Below are 7,042 nucleotides of genomic sequence, written 5' to 3'. Positions count from 1 at the left end.
CAAATTAACGATACGTCCTAACTATCGGATAGTGATATCAGAAACGTTGTGTTTCACGTTTTTGAGTGGTGTAACTCACCCTACTCGGTTAAATGGGAATGATCCAATTCCCCATTGTGGTCTTGACGAAGGTTGCATTATCAAGTGGACGAATTTGTGGAAGTCCAACTAGTCAACCAAAACATGTGCAGACATTTGAATCTATGTAATTGTTTAAACACAGATAGTACTATATGAGAGTCAGGTGGAGGGCATTTTCACAGTGAAAGAGATTGAGTGTTGATCAAGTGGTTAACGAGATAGGTGTGATTTATATACTTTTTAAGTAAGTGAATGGATGGTAGGATTGAATGTATGTGAGTTGAATTTTGAGAAATGTTTTTGATATATGTTTTATGAATTGACATTTTATATTTGTGTATGATAAATAAATTATTATTTGAATCCAAAGAGTGACATTTATTGTTATTTGTATAAAGGTAAATATTGAATATGTACCCTTCCCTATCCTACTGGTCCATTTTTGTGATTTATTATAGTTATTAGCCTGGAGGACCAGGGATTTTGACCAGACACCCCTTTGTTTATAAATATATTGGACCTATTCGAATACCATATAATATAACATAAATACATTTTGTTTACCCTGGATGCACATTCACCATGGTTTGAAAACAAAATGGATGAGGGTCTAAGATAAAGCTTTCATCTGTAAAAAAAAAAAAAGAAAAATTTAAATCAGAATTTACCTCCCTAGCTACATCTCTCTACTTCTTTGTAATAAACACAAACACCTACCCTCTACTCAGTAGACATGTGAGCATCGCAAAACGCATTCCAGAAACTCTATTTAAAACACAGGCTTCTTAACAATCCTGCATGTAAATTGCTTGCAAAAAGAAAAATGCATTTTCAACATATATGTTTGATAAATTCCCTTCAGTGGTGTTTCTATTGCATTACTTTGTAAAAGCTTACATTTATCATTTCTAAAAGGAAAATATTAAAGCCAGGAAAATGCGTAGCAGTAAATAACCCTTTCCCCTTTGTCCTGAGGGTATTAGTACTAATAGCAGGATTCTGCTTCATATTATCACCAATGAATGACTTTTTGTTTAAAAACTTTTTTTAATTTACTTGACTCAACTGTTAAAATAATTTTCGCAAGTCTGTGAAGGTAATTCTGCTTTCATCCTTCTTCAATATTAAAATTGAAAATGACCATAAAAAATGTAGAGTGTCTTCACTTTCTTTCATTTCCTTGCACACAATTTCTTGATAAAAAAAATAAATCCTCGTTGCTAGTTGCTGTTGGTTTCCTTCAAATATGTGTATTTTCGGGCACTCTAACCACCTCCAGGTCGATGTTCTGCAGGAATTGTGCTACTGCTATTACAAATTTTGTACTTTTGCTGCTCATTAAACGGCTCCACCACAGATCCTCGTCGTAAGACATGAGATCTTTTAAAAGATGTCACATATGTATAGATCTCTGCCTAGCGGTGCCCAAACATGACAGGAGCTGAGGTCTTATTGATTCCAGGTTATCCTTGGTTTCGCAATATCGACAGATGTTGTTGTTTAAAATTCTTCTTATTGCATCAGTTGCATTATGCACCCAGTTAGATATCCTTTTGAGTCCCTAAATACTTCTTCAGTTCTTGATCAGCACACAGAGAACGAAGCAGGGGATCTGCCAGTATACACATCATGAACCCTATTATATTAAATTTATGATTCCAGAAGAACATACTCTTCTAAAATATTTATTAATTTCTCATGATGTCTTGTCAATTTATATACCCCATCCTCTCAGTATTTTTCATTAATAAAAAGGGTTTAATATATTTCCCTTCAGAATATAGTACCCCTCAGAATTATATTTTCCCTTGGCATTATACTAACTTGAACATCTTTCAGCTGTGTCACAGACAGGTGGGCATACCCTCTTAAGGGCTAGTCCCACCCCCTCAAGGAACAGGTGGGTATCAGCCAGCAAGATTTGAGTCTCTTTTTTGTCTTTTCCACTGAGGAAGGCCTGGGAGTTTAGAAGGCCTCTTTTGCAGTGCTTTGCTAATAATCCAAAATGGGTCCAAAGGAAATCAATCTTTTCCATTCTCCTTCTGTGGTTGGCAATTCTCCTTTCTCTCCTTCTTTGCTTCCATCAGCCACTCAGTCAGTGGGTGACCAAGTGAGTGGCCACATAATCCAAGGGTTTGGACTTTTATTGATCAGAAACCACTCTCTTAAGTGGTGTGTATAACTTCTCTAATCTAACTGGTCAGTGTGGGTGATTGGGCAGTTTTCCACAAGTGGCATCAGAATAAACCATCCACTCCATGCTCATCGGGCATATTAATGGAGAAGCCAGTCTAGTGGGAGTGACTTCTACATGCAGTTTCCCTCCCACTTGATGTGATGCCATCTTGAAGATTTCTACATTAAACTATTGTGACCTAATAACACATCATATTCCTCACATGTGAGCATGTTACTAATCAGTTCATCAGATTACTCTGACTCAGGTGAATCAAATGATGCTAGTCTGATCTTGGCACAGTCTGTGATTAATTGTGGCTTTTTACACACTGATACTTTTATACAAATTGTTTTTTCCATCTTAGAGCACCAGGCTCACCGGCTCGGACGCTAGCATATATGAATAATTGGCAAACACTGTGTCAGTGCACAAATATACACATCTGCCTAGTTCACATAATTAACATAATGTTAAAAAATATTGTTTTACATTCAGCTGATAGGGCTTTTCACCGTGAACAATTAAAACAGAAATTAGGTCTACAGGACATGTCTTTCAAATGTTGCAAGCAATATTGTGATTCTAAATGGAAAATTCACATATGCATATTTTATTGAGTTTTCAAAATATTAAGTGGTGTAACCAGTACCTCAGCCTTTCACAGAACATCTGTATGATATAATGAGTGTTCCTTTGCACCTGCAAGCTGGGCCTTTTATTACTCCCAAGAAAGCTGGTCGTCATGGTGCAAGCTCTTTGAAGTTAGACTGCTAGCATGGGCCATTTATGACCCAGTCACGCCCCCTTGAGTTACACCAGCATCTGCCTGTCCCTTTGTCAGACATATATTTTCTAAAGGTGTGGGTGCTTCCTTTTGGGAAGCCATGGCTGATTAAAAGATCATATTAATTGGGAAGAGACCGGTACAGACCACTTTCCAAAGCAAATTCATTGAAATGTTATAGTCCTTAGCTCCGAAATGCCCTAACATCTAACTCTGAACAATCTCTATGTGAATGGGAAGGGGCATGTATTCTAGATCTTGAAGAAATTGGTGAAACTGTTACTAACCTACTATGCAACCCGGATAGAGTAAAATTGAAATTATGCAGAAGGGATTGGATCCAGACACACAGTGAGAGGGGGACTTACAAACTGTACGGTAAATCCTGAGGAGAGGAGAAGTTGAACTATCTGCCAAAGTATCTACAGCTTTTCCTGAATTGGTATCTCAGATTGCAAATTCTGATAATACGACTGAACTTGTTCCCGGCAAGGGTGATTCTGAGACCAAGGGATGAGGAAGATGGTTGGGATGTCGTCTGTGCAAAGAATCTAACTCAGTGGAAACCCTGTATCACATGGTTACGATATGTCCGCCTGTAATTGATCTAAGGGTACGGTTGATGTCAGAATCAATCCAGAAATATGGAAATCATACAAAAAAGGAAAGGTGGAAAATGTTATTATTAGGAGGGCGGGTTTCTATCACATTGGCTTTTGTAAAATTGGTACTTGCAATTTTTTAAAAAAATGAGGAGGATGTATGTAACTAACACATGTTAAGACTGGATGGTAAAGTCATATTGATGTGAAGGGATAAAGTTTTTCTTTTTCTCTTTTTATGGATAAAAGATGTGGTATAAAAGTTTAATTTGTTTAACCATGAAATGCCAATTAAAAAGATTAAAAAAATAAGAGAAAATAGTCCTTAGCACATGCTCTGAGACAGATGGTAGTTGCAAATCGGGAGCATTTGTTTTGTTTGCAAGGCCTGAATCGTGAGAACCAACACCAGGAAAGTCATGCATTTTTATGGTGAGCGTCAAAGCCTGAGTTTTTGCACGGCAAAGCAGGCCAGTCCACTTTTTCTTACTGTGGGCCTGTGGCTGGAAGGGGGAGTGCCATTTGGCTGTCTAGGCCATGTTGCTGACTTTATTCACAAATGCTGCTTTGACAGTCATGTTTTCCCATTTTTTACATTTCTTCAAAATGTCAACATCATAAATTTCTTTGCAATCAACCCCCTGTCAAAATTAAAAATTTCAGTATCTGTAGGTCTTATAATACTAATTCTTAATCATGTAAGGAAATTAAAACAAACACCATCAGGACCTTTGGTTTTGGCTCTGCTATGAAATGTTATGCTTGTCGTCCCAGAGTGGATTATTTTTCCATTTTAATAACAGTTTTCTAGATACCTTCTGGTAACTGAAACATTTATTTTTTGGGCCTAGTCAGTGCATTGGACAAATACTCTTGTTGTAGATGGGCTGCTAACTTCACACATTTCCTTGCACATTTCTTTTTCAAATGCTATGTGCAGGCTACAGCTCACATGTTTTATTTCTTTGCATACTTTTCTGTGGTATAGATTTCCATACACACAGCGAAGACGCTTGCCTCGCCTATCTTTGAAGTAATATGCATGTGAGGAAATCAATGTTTTTCTTTTTCTGAACCCAAACCCTATTTTTTCTATAGATCCACATCCATTTTCTATGACCAGGGAACCAGCCACCTTACTCTGACTCTCACAGTTACTCTGACCATCCGCACTGAGCCCTTGCTAACTTCCCTCCTGGATGGAGTGCAAATGGCAATGTTGTTGATGGGGGTGGCCCCTTTAGTTATATTAAATCCTTCTGTGACGTTTGACAATGCTAACCAGCCCACATCAATGCCTCGCTTCTGAACGGTCGGTATAGCACACAATTTAGATTGGGTGTTGGCCTGCTGCAATAAAAGAAACAAATGGTCTTTCTCTTACTTAGCTCTCGCAACCCGACCCCTTAGTGGAGGTGTTCTGCAAGGTGCCTCTCTCCACTCCATCCTTTACAATTTGTATTCGTATATCTCCTTGTATTCATCTTTCTTTCAGATTCCAGTTTTACAAATATGCAGACAACACAAATTGTACAAGGCTAGAGTGCACCCCATTTTCAAGTGTACCTACCTGGTGTCTTTGAGTGGGCCCAACAGAGATCCAAGAAAGACTGACTTCATTCTTATCGGGTATCGCCCGGTGCTTTGGACGACTGAGTGTTTTGTTAGAAGGCTGGTATGCCTACCCTCTCCTGAAATTCTCAGTCAAATGTTTGTGGTTGAATTTAGAATATTTGCTGTGTCTACTCATCCAGAACAACAGAATACTTGTCTTTCTTTTACGCACTACTTTCCGGTGCTCATACCCATTGTGTCTTGGTGGTAAATACTGTAGGCCTCCCTGCCTGCCTGTTAAAGAGAATGGCATGTGTATACAATGTGATTGTATGGGCCATCACCTAAGCCAGCAAGTGGACGAATAACCAGAAGAGCCCTTAAGTATTACCAATAATTGTCGGTGCACCAGAGGAAGGTGATGAAATCCATCAGTATGTATAATGAACAAGCCTCTGCATTTTAGGTCTGGTTGTAGTGAGCTTTGCTGGCTGCCAGAGAGCACCAATGATGATACATAATAAAGATAGGCTCTGATCTGAGTCAGCTGCTCGGTCATGCTTTACCAGGGCATCTTGCGCAGAGCTTTGTTACAATAGCTGCCATTCTGTAAGGGCCAGTTGAGGCGTTTAAGCTTTTGATCGATTTTCGGAATCTTGCTTGAAGGGCTTAAGTTCTGTTTTCATGCTCCCTGGTACATTGATGTTTTTCACCTTTGTGCTTCTAGTAAAACTGTCTACATTGGAGAGAGATTTGTTGAATGATGCTTTTAAGTGCATGTTTTGTTTCTGTGCTGCGTGTACAGTGTAGGTGCAGTGCAATCTGGCATAAGTAACACATTGCTAAACAGTGACAAATGTGTTTTTGTCCAGAAAACGATGCAAACTTGCCAACCCTTTTTCCCAGGCTAAAACACCAGATAAAGTTAAATAGAGAGCAAGGAGTGGGGAATCACTGCGCAATCACCACAAGTACACTGGGTACAATCCAGAGGCAGAAGAGACAAAGGGCAATGCGAGGCCAGAGATGACGCAGCAGGAAAACGCGAACCGTTGAAGTGCCAGAGATGCTCCAGTACCAGCCACCTAGTCAACACCAGAGAATGCCCGGAAAGGAATAAAGAATGTTCAAAATGCAGAAGGTATGGACAGTTTGCGTCGGTGTGCACGTGGAAAGGGAGGAAGACTGTGGCAGCAATCCAGAGTGAAGAGGGCAGAGATGAGGCCTACTCAGATGAAGAAGCATGCGCCACAGTTTTCATGATGAACAGCTGCACGATTCAGAGAGAATAGCCCCATTGTACCATTAACCTTTTAAATGCTAAGGACGAGGTATCTCGTCCTTGATATTACGTTTGTAGTGGCAAGGACGAGATAGCTCATTCTTTTTGGCATTCTGTTTTGTGCGATCCCTGCAAAGCAGGGATCGCACAAAACTTAAATCCAACCCCCAGGCTATATGAGTGGGAGGTTCCAGCTCACAGCCCAGGGGTTGGATTAATTTCAGCTTCACATCGGCGTGTAACGCATGGCGATATGACACTAAAAGTAATTTCACTGCAGCAGCCATTTTCGGCTGCCACAGTGAACAGAGAAGTTGAGTGCCCTTCCCCCTCTCCCTCGATCTCCAGCTTTATGGAGCCGTTGAGATCGAGGGAGGTGTCGTTGGAAAGGGGAGACTCTCCCCTTTCCAACAAGACCTTTTTTGAGGCATTGCTTGGTGCGGATCGGGCACTGAGCGCTCAATCCGCGGCCAGCAATGCCTCTGCATCGCAATGGATGTGTTTGTGATGTGTGGGTGTGAGGGGGCTGCTCCGCAGCCCTCTCCCGCCGAGGCCTCCAA

The sequence above is a fragment of the Ambystoma mexicanum genome, chromosome 1p (genome assembly GCF_040938575.1).
Source record: "Ambystoma mexicanum isolate Mex_15411 chromosome 1p, UKY_AmexF1_1, whole genome shotgun sequence".
Taxonomy (NCBI): domain Eukaryota; kingdom Metazoa; phylum Chordata; class Amphibia; order Caudata; family Ambystomatidae; genus Ambystoma; species Ambystoma mexicanum.
This window is presented reverse-complemented; position numbering follows the sequence as displayed.